The sequence below is a fragment of the Protopterus annectens genome, chromosome 2.part0 (genome assembly GCF_019279795.1).
Source record: "Protopterus annectens isolate FY-2018-M chromosome 2.part0, PAN1.0, whole genome shotgun sequence".
Classification (NCBI taxonomy): Eukaryota; Metazoa; Chordata; order Ceratodontiformes; family Protopteridae; genus Protopterus; species Protopterus annectens.
Genome location: NC_056728.1, coordinates 401,494,416 through 401,514,603, shown reverse-complemented (window position 1 = coordinate 401,514,603; position 20,188 = coordinate 401,494,416).

Here is a 20,188-nt window from a genome sequence, read left to right as displayed (position 1 = left end):
TTGGCCAATTGGCTCATTTACTTCCCATCATTCGAGTGATGTTATCATTTAAATAATTGTTGTAAGAGATAGGCTGAGGGGTCTAGACAGCTAAACAACAGCACCAGGTATTGGATCTACATAGTGACAATGAGTACTGTATTTTTATTAGTAACTTTTTTCCTCAAAAATGTTTTATTTTTTCAAATACAGTTGAATAAATTCCATCGTGTTTGTATATAACATCTTAATAACTATGTACACTATTTACATCAGCCTGACACTATAACAGAGCTTAATATATACAATTACTTTATAGGTATAACAATCCAGTTATCAGAGTGTATCTATTTAGTTATTGTAAAGTGTCAATCAATGATAAGATTTTTTTCCATGTATTGTTAATAAATGGCTTAGGATGAATCCTTAATTCTTTAATTTTAATTTCCACCAATGCTGTGGTCTTCGGTAGGCTGTAGTAGTCTTCCAAAGTTGGTATTGTGTTTGTATTCCATCTTCTTGTTATACCCTTCCTTGAGATTGCAAGTATTGTCCATACTAGATACATATTTGACTCATTCAAATGAGGACCTTCGTACACATTAAATAATACTAGAGCTTTAGATAAGTTAAATGATTCATTAAATAAAGCTTGTAAAAAGTTTTTAATACCATTCCAAAATGGCTTAATTTTAACACAGTTGAAAAAAATGCAATTCAAATCTGCATTGTGTATTTGCTCACACCTCCAACATATTCCCTTTGTGGAAGAATTAATTTTAGTAATTATATCTGAAGTTAAGAATGCTCTGTGCAAGCATTTCCAATTAAAAACTTTTCAGTATTGTGTAAAGGATGTATGTTTTATTGATAATAAAATATTTGATTTAATTTCTTCAGTTAGCTGTAATGAGTGTCCTTTTGTTATATAATTCCAATATGAGGATTTGGGTGTTGTTTTATAATTTATTAATATCTTGTAAAGTTTCAAAATACTATTTCCCATGTCATAATTATTATATATGATTTCATATAGGTATTTCGCAAGTTTAGGTATTTCTTTAAATGAAGAATTACTAATTATTCTGCATAAATCTTGCAAATTCGTCAGAATACTTTGCATAGTTAGCCAATCTTGTTGTGGAATTTTGTATGTTGTTTCTATTGTTTGGATATCCAGAACTTTTAGTTTTTGATACATTGAAACCAGCAAACAAATCATTTCTGTTCCCAGAAATTAATTATTTATCTGTATATTTTATGTGGATAGTTATTTGTAACTATAAATGTGTTAAATGATCAAACCAGATTTTTAAATCTATATTTGCATTAATATTTTTACTAAATGAGTCAATGTAATAATTAATCATATAAGTTTTAGTGGGCTAAGTTATGTTATATTGCAAACTAATACATATGTGCCATGGCACATTGTTTTTATGTGTTATTTGAAATTTCTTTTGTAAATCAAATTTATTTATTGATATTACAGTTAGTAATTCTTTCCAATTTGAAGAATAATTTGGACCTATCCAATCTGAGATTGTTTTAGATATTGATGCTTTTATATATGTTTCTATATCAGGAAAGTTTAATCCTCCCCGTTTCCATGGTCTGATATCATGTATTAAAGCTATTCTGTTTCTTTTGGGAAACCATAAAATTTTATTAGGCATGAGTTTATTTCTTTGAGTATATCCCTTTCTGGTAACAGTTGTATTGCCAAAGCTATATATAGAATCTTGGGTAGTAAAACCATTTTTTTATTAACTGTAGTTTATCTTCAAATGTTAATATTATTTTGTTTTTGATTTTAATTGTATTGATATTATTGTAGTTTTTTATACTAATTAATTATTATCTTTGCATAACTCAATTCCTAAATATTTTAAGGTAGATTCTTGTTTCCCTAAAATGTGATTCTCCTTCGTCTGCAATTCTTTTTTTTTTTATTTAAAAATAAACATTTTGATTTTGATTTATTGAAATGGAGTCCTGAAGTCCTGTGAAATATGTCAATTAAAATATCTAAATCTTCTAATGTCTCTTTTGTATTGGATAATGTTAATAATATGTCATCAGCAAAGAGCATTACTTTAGAATTGTATTGTTCATAAACATCTACTCCTTTGATTTTTGCATTATTATGTATTGAATCTGCCAATATTTCAATAACTAAAGCAAATAGAATCACTGACATGGGAAATCCTTGTTTAGTACCCTTTGTTATATGTATAGATTCAGAGGTGAAAATACCTAACTTCACACATGCTAAATTATTTGTATATATACATATATATATATATATATATATATATAGAGAGAGAGAGAGAGTTCCACTAGAAACCATCGAATGTTCAGAACATCGAAGTTCTAATCATCGAGACCAGAACATCGATGTTCAAAACATTGAAGGTTCAAAGTGAACCACAGAAAAATAAATAAACATTCACAAACTATTTTATGCAGGGGGCTTTGCCCCCCTGCACCCCCCATGTGGGGGACTGTGCCCCCCACTCCCCCCTACTTTAATATTCCAACTCCAAGATCACACTACAGTGGGGTAAGGGAAATCTCCCGTTTACCGCTATATGTAGTAACGCTAAACGGGAGATTTCCCGTACCCTACCTGCAATGCCAACACTCAGATGGCACACACACACACACACACACACACACACACACACACACACACACACACACACACACACACACACACACACACACACACACACACACACACACAAAACATGCAGGGCACCTTGCTGCCCTGCATATGCACCCAAAACTTACCATTTGTACTTACCTGGCACTTCCACTTTGAACCTTCGATGTTCTGAACATCGATGTTCTGGTCTTGATGATTAGAACTTCGATGTTCTGAACATTCTATGGTTTCAAGTGGAACTATATATATATATATATATATATATATATATATATATATATATATATATATATATATTCTTTAGCAGATGACCAAAGGAAGGAGTAAATTCAAATAACACCAGAATTTTGAATAAATAGTCCCAATTTAGGGAATCAAAGGCTTTCTCTATATCTAAGCCAATTATGAGTGTTTCTTTATTTTCTTTATTAACATAATTCATAAGAGAAATTATCCTTTTAATATTGTCATGTGTGTGTCTATGATATATAAATCCAGTTTGATCATTATTTATTGTTTTGGATAGTGGCATTTTCATTCTGTTAGTTAATATTGTCATAAATATCTTATAGTCATTATTTAATAATGATATAGGTCTATATGAGGTACAGAGATGTGGGGAGTTGTTTTCCTTTAGGATTGGTGTGATTAAGGAATATCTCCAAGAGGGTGGTATTAAAGCTTGTGACTGAATTTCTAATAGAGTTTTATGGAACAGGGATAGTATCTTTAAGGAAAAAGTTTATATAGTTCCATAATTATGTCATCCATACCTGGAGCTTTATTATTTTTACCCTCTTTTATTGTATCTGTAATTTCTTTGTAGGATATGGGTGCTTGCAGATCTAGTTTTAATTTTTCTGGTATTTTTTTATATTAGAACATTTTTCATCTAGATTTAATTGATCGATATTTATTTATTTTATTTATTTATTTATTTCCAGTTTGATTACCGGGGAAGTCCACTGGGCCAGAACGTGCCCATTTTCAGTGGAGGCCCAGGGAGAAAAGCTCCATAAGCAATGCAAATACAATCTAAGTTACGTAATGTTGAAGGTAAAAAATACATGTATAAATGCATTCATACAGTTAGTAAAAAAAAATCAAATGCATACAGTATACCTCATAAACATCATTAAGGATAGTAGATAAAACAGATTTTCAGTAGTTTCCCTTCAGTGCAGCAAGTTTCAACTGTCTGTAATATCGAGATCTGAGGTGACTTGATATTTACAATATTTACATACAAGGAGTAGAGAGAGAGAGAATTACTTAAACTGAGAAGTAGCTTAAGTTTGTTTTAGGAGCAATAGAAAAATAATAGTTCTAGGGTAGTGTGAAGTGAGGAGTATAGAGGGTTCATTGGGTAGTTATTTAAATTTAAGTGGGATGAAAGCAGAAACATTTATGTTTAGAAGACAGGTAAGAGAAAAGTTAGGTTTTGAAGGATTCTGAGTTAGATGTTGTTCTAAGTGAAGGAGTTTATTTATTTATTTATTTACATTTGTTGACCGGGACTGTCCAACTAGATGCAGGTTCATTTTCAGTGGAGGCCCGGGGAGAAAAGCTCCACAAATTAAAATATTACAGACATAGTTACAGATTAAGAATCCTAGCAATTAAAATATTACAAACATAGTTACAGATGAAGAACATAGTACATTCAGTAGATAACTAGCATCTGTTCTATCCACAAAGTCATAGCAGATATTAACAATTGTTAGAATAAGAAGTTACTGCCATATAATAAGTAGATAGGCATGGAAGTATCAGAGCTTGCTGTAATCAAAAGTAGTTTGTGGGGTGGAAGAGAGATAGAGGGTAGATGGAGTGGAAGAAGTTAGAGGGGAGAGTTACTAGGGCATAGCCAGCATGTTTTTAGGTGCGCTTTAAGTAAAGCTTTCAAGTGGGTGCATGATGGTAGAGAGGTTATTGTGGGGGGGAGGTGTTCCATAATTTGGCTATAGCGCTGGAGAATAGTGCTTCTCCAGCAGTGTTATTGGCTCTAGTAACCTGCAATTGATTTTTGTTGCTGGATCATAGTGGTCTGGTGGTGAGATAGGTTTGGAGTAGATACTGGAGGGATGGGACCTTTAGAGGATGGTTAACCAGTTTGTGGGCGAGTGTGAGTTGATACCATTGAAGGAGGTGAGGGAGTTCTAGCCAGCCTAGTTCAGTAAGTGAGAGACAGTGGTAACTGTGGTAGGATGCCCCGGTGGCGAATTTGGTGATTTTGTTGTAGGAGGTCACGAGTTTATTTAGATTCATTGTCTTAGGTTGGTATATATTGGAAAGGCATAAAGTAGGGTGGAGATAAGGTGCAAATTTGCAACTGAAATCCTAGTTGCTTTGGTGAGGAGTTGCTTATTTCTGTATAAGGCTCCTGGTTTTTGGTGGACTTTGTTTATGGTCATGGATATGTGAATGTCAAATTTGAGATTGTTGTCCATTTCAACCCCTAGCAATTTGGTGTGATCTGTTGGGTGGATAGTGGTGTTGTCTTTTGCAGTGATGTTCAAGTGAGAGTTGTTTTGAGTATGTTTCATGGGTGTAAAGATGAGGAGTTTAGTTTTGTCTGAGTTGAGTATTAACTGGGCATTGGATAGCCAAGTTTCAACAGAGGAAAAGGCATGCTGTATGACCTTTTGCAGTTCGGGTAGGGACTGGGTGGAGCAGATGATGATTGAGTCATCTGCATATTGTATGAGTGTGCCATGTTTGGTGGCAGAGGCTAGATTATTGGTGAAAATAGAGAAGAGTAGGGGTCCAAGGATGGACCTTGGGGAACACCAATAGAGACAGGTAGTTGGGGAGATATGTCATTTTGCCATACAACAGATTGCTGGTGGTCAGGCAGGTAACTTTAAAACCAGTTGGTGACTGATTGAGAAATGGATATGTTATTCAGTACAGAGAGGAGATGTTTGTTCAGGACCATGTCAAATGCTTTAGATAGGTCTAGAAAAGTAGCAGAGGAGAGATGGCCATTGTTTTTATGGTGAAGGACAGTGTTAGTAAAAGAGAGTAAGGCAGTGGTGGTGCTATGGTTTGGTCAGAAACTATGTTGAGTATTAGAAAGGAGGTTGTTAGTAAGGAGGTAGTCTGAGATTTGAGAGTGATTACATCTCTCTAGTATTTTGGAGAGTGGAGACAGAATCGCTATGGGGTGGCAGTTGGTTAGATCTGTGGAGGGGCCACCTTTGTGAAGGGGAATGATGCATGATATTTTCCATAGTGTAGGGACGTAGCACTCTGACAGAGATCGGTTAATCAAGATGGATACTGGGTAGGCTAGGGCGTCAGCTGCAATTTGTAGGAATTCACTTGGGAGGTTGTCTGCTGCTCATTTTGTGGGTTTAAGTTTAGTTAAGAGTTTTCTTATGTTGGAGGTAGGAGTGGAAGAAAATGAGAAGAGTGTAGGGAGATTACTGGGTGAAGGTGTGGGGTGTAGGGGAGGGGGTTGTGTTGTCTACCTAGTGATAGTATGGTTTGTGTGAAGTGTGTGTTGAATGAGGTAGCAATATTTTCTGAGGAATGAGGAATGTTAGGTGTAGGGGTATTGATTTTACCTGGGTGAAGGATGGAGTTTATGGAGGTCCAGAATTGTTTGGGGTTGTGTTGGGAGGAGTTGAGGGCAGACTGTTAGTATTGGATTTTGTCCTCCTTTATTAGCTTTTTGACTCTATTGTGTAGTTCTACGAATTTCTGTCTAGCTGAGCGGGTTTTGGATTTACGCCAGTGTTCCCAGGCTTTATCTCGGTTTTTCATTTCTGACCTAGTGGTTTTCTGTAGTCAAGGGGAGAGCTGGGCTTTGGTTCTGGTAAGTCTTATGGGGGCATGGTTATTTAGGATGCTTAGGAAGGTAGTATTGAAAAAAATGGACTGTGTCATCTAGGCTGAGGTAATTTAGAGGGTGCCAGTTACATTCTTTGAGGGATGAGATGAATGTAATTGGGTTAAAATGTAGTTGTTTACGTATTTGACAGTAGATGACTGGTTTAACTTGGTATAGGGTTTTTTTTGAGTAGGAATGTTGGGGAATGATCACTGAGGCTATCTGATAGACAGCCTGCTATATAGGACTGGGGAATCTTGCTGACTAGTATCCAATCCAGGGTAGTGTGTTTGTTAAAGTTTTTATTTATTCTGGTTGGTGACTGGACTAGTTGGGTGAAGCCATGAAGGTTTAGATGCTGGGTTGGATGGTTGCCGCAACAGGATTGCCAATCAATATTGAAGTCAACTAAAATTATGGTCTCTTGAGGGAGATGGTGGGTAGTCCAGCTTAGGAGGTTTTCTAGTGGAGGGATATTTTGGCCAGGTGGGAAGTAGCATCCTATTATGTTGATGGTTTTATTTTGGTTTAATTTCAGGTTGGTATATATTATTTCTTCGTTGGCAATTTGGGGAGCTGATGAGTTTAGAATCTGGATGTTTAGATGCTGTTTAAATATTATAGCTATAACACCTCCTTTCTTGTTTAGTCGGTCTAGTCTTAGTATGTTGTAACCATTAGGGAGGATTTGCTCACAGGTAATGTGAGGTTTTAGCCAGGTTTCTGTCAGGATGATTTTATCTGGGGAGTATAAGTCTATGGTGGCATGGAGTTTGCAGACTTTGTTAGCTATACTTCTGATATTTAGGCTAAGCAGAAGGAGGATGTTTGGTTTTCTACTGGCTGGGATTTGTGAGATGTGGTTGTTAGTCTGATTATTAGAAGTGGGGTTGGAGATGGAGGGGCCAGGGTTGGGGTGGATGTCTCCACTGAGGGCAAGTTTTGATATGCATGAGGTTATTAGTTTTATCAGATTGGGAAAGAGTTTGCATTTTAGGGAAACTTTATGATAGGGTGCAGTTGGTAACAGATGTGGTGGGAGGGTTATTTTGTTAACTTGTAGGGATGCATTTAGTTTTAGTATTTTAGTTGATAGAATATGTGGGGGATGCATAGGGATGGTTCTTGAATTAGGAGAGAAGCAGAGTGAGGGTGAGTCATGAGTGATGGAGTGAATAGTTGTACAGTGAAAGTGGTTGAGCAGGGGTGTAATGGCGTTTTGGTAAGATGTAAGATATGCAAGGATAGGGTATGCAAAGCGTATATGTATGGTATGCTTATTCATGTTATCAGAAGAGGAGGGATAGTAGTGGGAAGATGATGGATTTAGAGTTGGGAGTAGTGTTGTGGTTGGTGGTAAAAATGATGGGAGGGGTTTGTTCTAATAAAGGTAGGACCACTGGGGGTGGGTGGGAATTGGGGGCAGGGTGGGGAGCGAAGCAAGCAGAGACTTGTTAACTGCTCTTAGGAGGGGTTGTGGGCTGGAAAACAATCAGATAACAGTGAATGCATGCCTTTATATAACATCTGTGCTATGCATTCCTAGTGGGGGAGGAGGTTAGGGACTAATAGCAGGAGGAGTCCTGTGGGAGTGATTGACAGGTCTCACAACCAGATTCTGGAATATGGGCAATTCAAACAAAAACAAACAATCAACTGACACAAACTGTAGCTAAATGATATGGAGAGAGTACCAAGAGAATAGATGAACTGCAGTTAAGTAAATGGCAGTGCAGTTCAAGGGGGGAACTAAACTAGCACAAGTTAATTATTTCTGGTGTTACTAATTCTGGGGTAGTGCTGTTTAGTTTGGAAATGGATAGCTATTGCCATACAAAAATAGTCTAATATTGACTGGTCACAGATGAAACTGGGGAAAAAAAGCACAGTTGGATGTAAAAGCCATAGATAAAAATTAAAAAATGTGCCTTGCTACTCAGAGAGAGGTACAGAACCCAGCAGTGCGTCACCACCTAGAGTCTGAAATGGGGTCTTACAGGATTGGAACAGGAGGAACAAGAGTTAGGAAAACTGGACTAGCTAGACAGGCCTCTGCAAGTGACTCAGTATATAAAGGTATTAACATTAAGTCTTTATGTTGAAAGTTAAGACATACATTGTATTTAATTTGAAGAAAAGCCATGCTTGCAGAAAAGCCTCTGTAATATTTTCACTGGAATTGCACTTCAGCAATAGTACTTATTCAAGTTTGGAGGGTGGGGGGTGCACCTGCAGCCCAAGACATTTAAACAGATTGCATTTAATTTGAAGAAATGTTGTGCTTGCAGAGAAGCCTTTGTAATATTTTCACTGGAATTGCACTTCAGCAATAGTATTTATTTAAGTTTGGAGGGTGGGGAGGTGCACCTGCAGCCCCAAGACATTTAAACAGATTGCGTTTAATTTGAAGAAAAGCCGTGCTTGCAGAGAAGCCTTTGTAATATTTTCACTGGAATTGCACTTCAACAATTGTACTTATTCAAGTTTGAAGGGTGGGGCGTACACCTGCACCCCAAGACATTTAAGCAGATTGCATTTAATTTGAAGAAAAGCCGTGCTTACAAAGAAGCCTTTGTAATATTTTCACTGGAATTGCACTTCAGCACTAGTACTTATTCAAGTTTGGAGGGTGGGGGGGTGCACCTGCAGCCCAAGATGTTTAAACAGATTGCGTTTAATTTGAAGAAAAGCCATGCTTGCAGAGAAGCCTTTGTAATATTTTCACTGGAAGTGCACTTCAGCAATAGTACTTATTCAAGTTTGGAGGGTGGGGGGGTGCACCTGCAGCCCAAGACGTTTAAACAGATTGCATTTAATTTGAATAAAAGCCGTGCTTGCAGAGAAGCCTTTGTAATATTTTCACTGGAATTGCACTTCAACAATTGTACTTATTCAAGTTTGGAGGGGGGGGCGTACACCTGCACCCCAAGACATTTAAGCAGATTGCATTTAATTTGAAGAAAAGCCGTGCTTACAAAGAAGCCTTTGTAATATTTTCACTGGAATTGCACTTCAGCACTAGTACTTATTCAAGTTTGGAGGGTGGGGGGGTGCACCTGCAGCCCAAGATGTTTAAACAGATTGCGTTTAATCTGAAGAAAAGCCATGCTTGCAGAGAAGCCTTTGTAATATTTTCACTGGAATTGCACTTCAGCAATAGTACTTATTCAAGTTTGGAGGGTGGGGGGGTGCACCTGCAGCCCAAGATGTTTAAACAGATTGCATTTAATTTGAATAAAAGCCGTGCTTGCAGAGAAGCCTTTGTAATATTTTCACTGGAATTGCATTTCAGCAATAGTACTTATTCAAGTCTGGACGGTGGGGGTGCACCCTCAGCCCAAGATGTTTAAACAGATTGCGTTTAATTTGTAGAAAAGCCATGCTTGCAGAGAAGCCTTTGTAATATTTTCACTGGAATTGCACTTCAGCAATAGTATTTATTCAAGTTTGGAGGGTGGGGGGTGCACCTGCAGCCCAAGAAGTTTAAACAGAGCGAGCACACTTCATAGAAGGGGGAGATGACAGCAGAAGTATTAGTGTGATATGTATATTTTCTTTTTGGAAATGTTCCATATAGTGATTTCTATAGGCATCTCCTTTCCTTTCATGGAAGATACTTTTAATGTTATTAGCTTTTGATTGTATTTTGATTCTTGTGGATAAATTATGTAGATATTTGGGAGAAGTGGCCAAAATATTAATTTTTAGTTTTTCTAAAGCTAAACTAGTTTTATGTGTTAGAATTTTGTTGCATTTATTGTTTAATACTTCTACTTTATTTTTCATCTCCAAATGATTTTGATTTTTTTCAGCTTTTACTGACAAAAGTTTGGATTGTAGATCTAATAATTCAGAATCCCATTCTCTGATTTTTTTATACCGAGTTAGGGTTTTACCATATATGTAAGCTTTTAATGAGTTCCATATCATTATTTTATTTATCTCTGTGGTGTAATTAATATCGAAGAAGAACTGTAATTCAGATAATAACCAGGGTTTGAATTCTTTAATTTTAGTTATATATGCTGGAATTCTGGAGTTAAAGATTAATGGTTTGTACCCATTTTGAAGTTTTAGTATCAATGAATTGTGGTCTGAAAAGGAGCAAGGAGTGATTGAGAATTTAATGATTTTAGAGTGTAAGACATGGTCAGAAAATATTTTATGTATTCTAGTTTGGGTACCAAATCTGTGATCTTGATGGGAAAACAACAAGGATTTATCTTCTTTAAATTTGAAAGTATCTACAAGATGAAATGATTCTACCCACTTGTTTAGAGCTTTTGATACAGCAGATGTATGAAGTGGTCTTTTATTTGTAGTTTCAGAAATATCAAATATACAGTTAAAATCTCCTCCTAATATTAAGTTGCCTTTATAATTATTGGAAATGAAATTCACGTGTTTTTTAACAGTTCCTGATCCAATGCCTGGGAACCAGTATAGATTGGCTAGGGTCCATATTCTGTTATTATATTTAACTATTACTAATGCCATAAGGCCTTCTTTATCTTCATATTTATAAATGATTTCTGGGTTAATCACATTTGTTTTCCATAAAATTGTTACCGCCTTTTGTCTGTGTCTTATAAGTGGATTCCGTCAATATCATATATTCCTTAGGATTCGATTCGTAATTGTCATTTGTTTTGAAATGAGTTTCTTGAAGGAAGACAATTTGTGCTTTGCTCTGTTTTAAATATTTCAGTAGATTTGATCTCTTGTTAGGATTGTTTAAGCCATTGGTATTTAAAGACAATAAATTTAAATCCATCTTAGGTTATTTAGACTATGTATTTTTGTTTTATTCTGACTATGAAACATTTTCCTCTGATAACTATAAAGTATATGCTTGAGCTTTTAAAGGAAATCATCATTTGTATACTTTGAGTGTTTACCAATAAAGTAATGTTTTGGTCAGGCATACTAAAAATGTTTTTGTGAAATAACAAATTTAAACTAATAAATGTTAGCAAAACTAAGATCCGCACTAGCAATGGAATTAAAATCATTCCTAATCTGATGGATAAACCTTAGTCCATCAGATTATCACTCATACCTTGACAATCCAGAACATCTGACCTCCATAAATTGAATTATCATATGGAGAATATTTGTAATAGGAATAAGCAATATTTATATTATTTTGAACAGATATAGTACTATTGTAGATTAGACCAAATTCTAATACAGTATAAATGTCTACTTATTGTACAAGCAATTAATATTTACATGAAAGATAGATGACAAGCACTTCACTCATAGTAAAGTAGGATGTATCATATATAAAACCTCAGTAAAAGATTACAGCACACAGTTATTTAACATATTCACCCTTATTGATGAAGTCTTTCAAAACTTATTACTTAATATAAATAGATGGTAATAATATTTATACCTAATATTTATAATACAATGTATTTTACTAGATACATCAGAAGTTATATTTCATTGCTTGCCAGCATTTAAGTAATCACTTTGTTTGTTGCTAACTTACTTAAAGCATCATGTTTGTTTTATGTAAACATTGATGAAAGTTAGTGCATTTTAATCATCAGTGCATCCCTCTTCCCCCCATTTCCTACACATAAGGATTTTCATATCTGTCATTTCTTATTATAAAATAAATTAAATTATAGGTTAAAAACAACAAATTCACTTATTGTGATTAATGATTACAAGTTCCCTTTCCATATTCATAAATTGCCATTTTATGGTATATAATGAAAGTTTTTAGATTTAAATGGCAACCTTCTATTTTGTAGAATCAGCAAAGGTTAAACTGAGTGAGTATTGCCAATTTAATACTATTTGTTCAGAATGTGATTGTTACATTCTATGACATTCCTAGTTCAGGCTTCTATTGTTTCCCTTGAATAACTTTGTCAGTTTGATGTCATATATAAAACATTAGTTACCTTGTTAACAGCTTAAGTATTAGGTATGGTCAAGATGTATTACAAAACCACAATTCGAGTTAAAGCAATTATATGACTTGTTATGCACATTTACTTATATGAGAAAATCATCATGCTTCTCCTTGATGTTCAGTATAGTGTATGTCATTTATGACAAGTTAAAACACTAGTGTTATTATACACAAGCCCATGTTCAGAATGTGACTGTTACATTCTATGACATTCTTAGTTCAGGCTTCTATTGTTTCCCTTGAATAACTTTGTCAGTTTCATGTCATGTATAAAACATTAGTTACCTTGTTAACAGCTTAAGTATTAGGTATGGTCAAGATGTATTACAAAACCACAATTCAATTTAAAACAATTACATGACTTGTTATGCATATTTACTTATATAAGAAAATTGTCATGCTTCCCCTTGATGTTCAATGTAGTGTATGTCATTTATGACAAGTTAAGACAGTGGTGATATTATACACAAGCCCATGTTATTAAATCCTGTCTTTAATATCTAAATTCAGCAGACTGCTTCATCTTATATGACAATTATATATTTTATGTCTAGATTTACTAAAATCATACATTGCATAACTATTGTGTGTGTTTTTTTTTCCTTTCTTTGGCTGTTACTTAGTTATTTGAGAGACCACAAGCTGTAATGTTTATTCTTATTATTAGCTCCTTCCAAGCATGTTTATGTAGTCCATAGACTTTAAATTATGAGACCCTTCTAGTTTCTTATTTGTTATAAGTATATTTCCATCCTTACATACACACATATCAGTACTTCAAGCACAGGCAACAATGCCCATCCAGTTTTGCCAGAATACCATTCACTAGTTCATGTGATGTGTTTCCAGGCTGTTCTTAAAATATCCAAACCAATATTTTCCTGTTCCATTTTACCAGCCTGTACCATGCAGTGCCACGCTGCCAGTGAACCACTCAACACACTTTCCATTCCCACAGATATTTCCACAAAGGAAATCTGGTGACTCTCTAGCACTTCCCAGCAACCCCAAACACCCCTAGAATCAGCTATCCCCATATGCCCAACATGTCCAAGCAAGCTCACCTCCCGGACCACTGCAAAGGGTACTGCACAAAAAGTGCTCTTAGTCTTTCACAATTACTCAGACTTCCACTCTTATGTAAGTCCTTAATGTGTTTGGACCAAAATACATTTTAAATATAATCAGCTTAATGAGCTAAACGAAGTGTTGGGAGACCATCAATATGTGTACATGTGGTTTAAAACAACCCTTATTTTATATATGTGTATATATATATATATATATATATATATATATATATATATTTTTTTTTTTTTTTTTTTTAAACCAAAAATGTCATTGCGGAGAATCATCTCAGAGGCTCCTCCGAGCCATTAAGCATTATCATCACTCTGTCTCTGTTACCATAGCAACCTGGGAGCATCTGTTTCTGTTAGTGTGTCTGTGTACTGCATACCAGAGGCTTGCAATGCACCTGAAGTAAAGCTTCACTTCACTGCAACTTTAAGGCTAAATTCCTTCCCTTTCAGTGAGGCAGCAGCCAGGAAAAGAACAGAGAGCAAATAGATAAAAAAAAAAAAAAACTCCCAACAAGCCACCAAAACAAGAGACAACACACTCCTCCAGCCCTCCCACCTCTCACTCAGCAGACGTACAAGCAAACCATTCTCTGCCAAAATATCCCAAATCACAGTTCTATCCACCCCCTTCCCCTGGATCCAGGCTAAAACACCAAATGTCTCTTCCTAATACACAAACATCAGTAAAACTGGATCACAAGCCGCAACCCATAGCTTCCCAGAGATGAACACTGCAACATATTACAGCTGCCAGACACAGCTGCATCCACATACACCATGTCAGGCTTAATCAAACAGCACTCAAAGCTATACCTGCCATAATTGATATTAATTATGTTTAGACAGAATAATAATGACATTTGTACTAGCTGCCAGACATGGCTGCATCCACACACACCATATCAGGATTGATCAAACAGCACTCAAAGCTATGATACCTGCCATAATTGATATTAACTATGTTTAGACAGAATAATAATGACATCTGTACCAGCTGCCAGACACAGCTGCATCCATGCATACCATATCAGGATTGATCAAATAGCACTCATAGCTGTGATACCTGCCATAATTGATGTTAACTATATTTAGACAGAATACTGATGACATTTGTACTAACAACTTGCTACTATTATTTAACCAGGATATACATGACATTTCTAAATCATACTTTAACTGAAGAAGGCATTAGTCTCTGTGACAGCATTTTTTAAACACTCTACTGCTACTGCTATTATATATGATGTTAATTTGTTACATTTGAGTCTGAGCTCTGACGAATGGTGCCCTTGGTACCTTGTTGAATTAGTTAATTAATTACTTAAATTATTATAAGTAAAATCAATGAAAAATGAACAAGATAAGTATTCATTAAGTTCAAGTAGGGGAATAGAAATGTCTATGTTTGTATTATATGTTGCTTTGTTTGGCTTATATATAAAGTAAATAGTAACCCATCTTGACCTACCTTTGTTTGTGAAAAATTATTGGACTATTTGAACATTCTGAATAAATCATTACTGTTTCTCAGTTGTTTAAGAATCCCTCCTTTTTTTAAATAAAAACAGATGACAAGTGATGTACCATATCAGTTGATACTTTGAGAGATGAAGTTGTAAGAGTTATTTGTTTATTTATTTATTTATTTACTTATTTATTTATTTTTTGGGACAGCTATCTTGGAATCAGTTTTTGTTTCTTCTTTCTAGCATCAGTCCAAGGATTTGTTTCTTTTATTCTTTTAAGAGTAGGGGCCATCCATTCCATTTAATCTGGGATAGACACTATGTTGTTGTTTTTTATGAATGTAGTAGCTTCTTCTAAGTCATTAAAGGTTCTCATCTCATTGGCGAAAAATATTTTTATCTTGGCTGGAAAGGCCAGCTGTGCTTTAATGTTGTTTTGTTTCAGCAGTTCTATTATTGGCCATACTTTTTTCCTTTGTTCTAGCATTATGGAAGAATAATCATTGTCAAACCTTATCAGGCTTTGATTGTATTTTAAGGGTGATTTTCTCAAAGCAGATTTTAATATTAGTTCCTTGTCCAGAAATGAAAGAAATTCAATAACTATGGATCTAGGTGGAGTATTTGTTGAGTTAAAGCAGGTTTCCTCACTGCTCTATGTGCCATTTCAATTCCAAATGAAAGTCCCTCTTTCAAGTCTAAAAATTCAGGAATTCAGTTGTTAAGAATGAAATAATGTCTTCTCCTTCAGTGTTTTCAGGCAGAACAAAGATCCTTATGTTGTTTCTCATTTCCCTGTTTTCTAAGTCATCTATTTTGTTAAGCAGCAATGTATTCTGTTTAACCAGAAATTCCTTTTGGAATTCTTCCTCTTTGAGTCTCCCTTCAATGTCATTTAGATAAGTCTCTATATTTGTTATTTTTGTAAGGTGTTGCTGTAATAGTTCCTTAAGAGTATTAGTCTGTTTTTGAGAATTTAATTTGAGGTTTTCTAAGTTATTTTTAAAGCCATCCATCTTCTAAGATAGTTCCTGTAAGGTAGATGTCATCAATTGCAGTTGTTTCTTCAAAGCAGCATCTGAATGAGAATTCCTTGAGCTGTTCATATTCAATGACTCAATATATCTCCAAGTTACTTGACAGGAAAATGTTGTATATCTCCACCAAAATTGATATTTATGTAGTTTAGTAGTTTATCTATAGATTTCTGATGTTATAAACTTGAAAATAATAAAACTTTCCTATATTATTATACTAGTTTATGGAGCTCTCAAAATTCACTGCTCTCAGTTGGCCATCTAGGCTCCACCCCCTTGTATTAGTAACTTGACTGAGAATGATATTAAGTAGAAGGGAGGTGAGTAATTATTTTTTTGTAGGGGATAGAAGTACTGACCAAATGATATGAGGTAAAACAATGGCTAGTTGTGGTAGGGGAAGATATGTTAATTTGAATGGTATCAATCATTTCAAGTATCAGGTTTGGAGCAGTCTGAGATTTTGAAAAGATTTTGTTTGAATTAAGAGATTTTATGATTCTCAGTATTTTTAGAGATTCCAGAGTTATACAGATTATAGATTTCTACAGTATTCAACTTTAGCTTCATTGGTCATGATTCCAATTGTGTATTCCAACTCTTTTTTTTTCTTTTATGATTTTCATTCAATGTTAACACATTAATACAACATATTAATGTTCAAAAGAAGAACAAACAATTATGTGCACAAAATAAATAACTATGTCAAAGTAAAGCAAAGTCCTGTTACCACTGTGGAGGCAAAAAATCCAACTGTTTAAAAAAACAACTGTTTAATAAAATGCAATAACACAGTTTAAAAACTAGGATAAATCATGATACGACAAACAGGACAGGTATTATCTTTCAGGTATGTTTCTTACTTAGGATCATCTTGGGATAATGTTTTTATTTTTGGGAGTAATTATTATTGGCAAAGATGGGGGTGTAGCGATGGGCACACCCTGTGCCAAAAGCTACTCCAATATTGTCATGGCATATTGGGAACATCAACATGTACTAAATGAAGTAAATCCTTGAAAGAGATATATTTTATTCTACAAGAGGTTTGTGGATAATATATTTTTGTCATGGGCAGGAAATGATACCAAATTGTACTAATTCAGTAAGTATCTTGATAAAACAATGTTGTTTCTAAATTTTGAGACATGAAACTTGCATAGCAGCATGGATTTTCTGGACATTATGTTGGAATTTGACCACCATCATGCACTGAGCTCGAATATCCATATAAAAGATTGTTGGAAGAATCATATGCTCCATAGGACGAGCATGCATCCCAAACCTGTATATTCACATATATTAAAAGGACAGTTCTTGAGAACTACGAGATTATATACAGATAACACAAGTTATAGTGCTGAGATAGAACATCTGTCACATAATCTTAAATAACATGGTTACAATAGTAAAGAAATTAACAGAGCCATCAATGATAGTAAGGCTTTGAGACAGTCCATAGTAAGATCATATAACTCTAAGCAAGACAATACAGATGGAGTAAATCCAAAAGTAGGAACTAATACTACAGAAGGGGGAATTAGGCTTTTGTTAACATTCAGCAATGATGCAAAGCAAATATGTCAGGTAATAAAAAATAATTGAAAAATTCTATTAGCAGATCTCAATGTCAGGAGAATAGTTGGGGAACATCTGAGTTTTATTTTAGGAAAAGGAAAAAACTAAAGTGATTACTGTGCCAAAATGTTCATAGGAGACCAAAGACACTTAGTACGAAAAAAGGGACATATCACTGTAGAAGATGCAAGGCATGCACTTTTATTAACACAAAGAATCTTTTTTGACTATCCAATTACACATAGACTTTACAGGTTTAATGTTTATGCTGATTGTGTAAGTTGGAAGCTTGTATACATAGCTACATGTGAACAGTACATTTGTTTCTTTGTGGGAAAGATGAACAGATGTTTAAAAGAGAGAATATCACATCATCTGAGTGATATATGCCTGGAGAATAGGAATAATGCTTTAGAGCAGCATATACAAAGTTATCCTACACATAAATTTCTATTTATGGTTTTGCAAGTAGTGGAAGAAAATTTAAGAGGTGGGGACATACAAAATCACAGGGAATACTTAGAGATGTGCTGGATAGCCAATTTACATGCTGATAAGGAACCAGGACTTAATGGAATGGTTCCTTTAAAACCTCCATTGAAAAGAAGGAAATTACCTGGATACCTTTGTTTTCATTGGTGCTTACCTGTTTAAATATCCTTGGATTATAGGAAATTGCAGGATCTGAAAAAGGCTTAGATAGCTGAAAGTGCTTAACTCCTGTTTGCATTGTCAATATTTATCTTAAGTTTTTGAACTGTGTTATTTTATTGCATTTTATTAAACAGTTGGTTTTCACAAAGTTGGATCTATTACCTCCACTATGGTTGCAAGACTTTGCTTTACTTGGACATATATATTTTTATTTTTGGTAAGGCTTTTCTTCAAAGCTTTCAGTGTGTTTATCTGAGTATTCATTATTTTTATTTCACTATTGTTTGCTTACATGGCTGAAGGTAAGAATATTGAACTTGGTTACTGGCCAGAAACAGAGCTCTGAAAGTCTCCCTTAAATAGAAACTTAATGAAGCATGTAAATAGAATGTTAATGAACAACATAAACCCTTTGTTGAAATTAAATTTAGCAGATGTTGCTGCCGAATTGAAAACAACACCATTACAAAATACATCTTTTAACAAAATATTTCACAAAGTACAGGATGCAGCATTTAAACTGAAATGTCTACAGTGGCAGCACTTCCATTTGGAAGCCAGCCTGCACCACAAGGTAATACTAATAAGTTTGAGAGTCAAGTGTATGCCCACTTATGGGAATGTGTATTTGGAAGTTTTAGGCAAATGGCAAGCCACTAGAGACAGGATTCAAATATATTAAGCTACTGATTGATTTCTTCAGGCCAACAGAAGAACATGTTGTGAAGCTTATAGAAAGTAAACAACAAGAATTAGAGAATTTAGCATTCTCTGATACATTTATTGCGAAGATTGAAAAGTTGCAATGTGCATTAACTTTATATCATGAAAGAATGAGAACTATTAAGAGCAAAAAACTTGCGAGAGATTTTTGTGATTTTAAAAGTGGAGACGTATTTGATTGTCCAAGAATGAATCAATTCACGAATAGTAATATGAAAGTGGCAGAACAAACCAGTCAGGTGAAACCTATTCCTAATGATGCAAGGAATTCCTCTGATATGAAAAATTATCCTGACAAAAGTACTAACAATGAAAAGAGAATTACAACTAAGAAAAATTTTAACCAGAGTGATGTGTTTTCTCTTTGACAACAAGACAATGACCTCTTATTGGAGAATGATCGAAGTACTACAGAACTAGGTGCAAGACCGAAGAATACTGAGAATTAGGCTTCATTTTTTATGACTCTTCCAATACCTCTGAAACAGAAATTTATGAAGAACAGGATCCACTCCACCACCAGGGGTGGAAAAAGAAGGAATGTGTCTGGTTAACGTAGAGGGACAATGTCTTAGTAGTAAATCTCTCAAATTAATCTTTAAGTGAAACCGGGATTGCAATACTTAATAAAAGCTTAATGTTTATACCAGCATATCCATCTAAACTAGATGAATTTGTGCTAGGCATTAAAACGTTTGGGCACAATGTATTGCTGAAGAATTTATTTGGTACAGATATAAATGGATCTACCAATATTTTTAGGAAGCCGAGTACCTATAGTCTTTTATCACATCCAGCTATAGATATGTTTATTAAGGTGAGTGAGATGGAAGTCTCAGGACTTAAGAACAAAACAAATAAAAGACATAAGAAGACCTTTTATAATTTAAATGCAGCTGAAAATAGGGCTTTACAAGGATTAATGAAGAAAGAAAAAATAATCATAAGACCCCACCGATAAAGGAGGCAGTATAGTAGTCATGGGCACCTTTGACTATGCCCAAAGAATGATGGATATGTTAAAACATGAACAAGCATATTAAAAACTTTTTATCTGGGACATAAACAATATTATTGTTAAGGTCAAAAATTTCCTATATGATATGTTGATGTTGCCCATCACTAGTAAATAATTAAATGATTATTTGGTGGTAGAACATCCTTTAATTCCTATTATAAAAGGCCACTTGAAGATACATAAAATTCTTATGGATCCACTGATGCGTCCAATTGTATC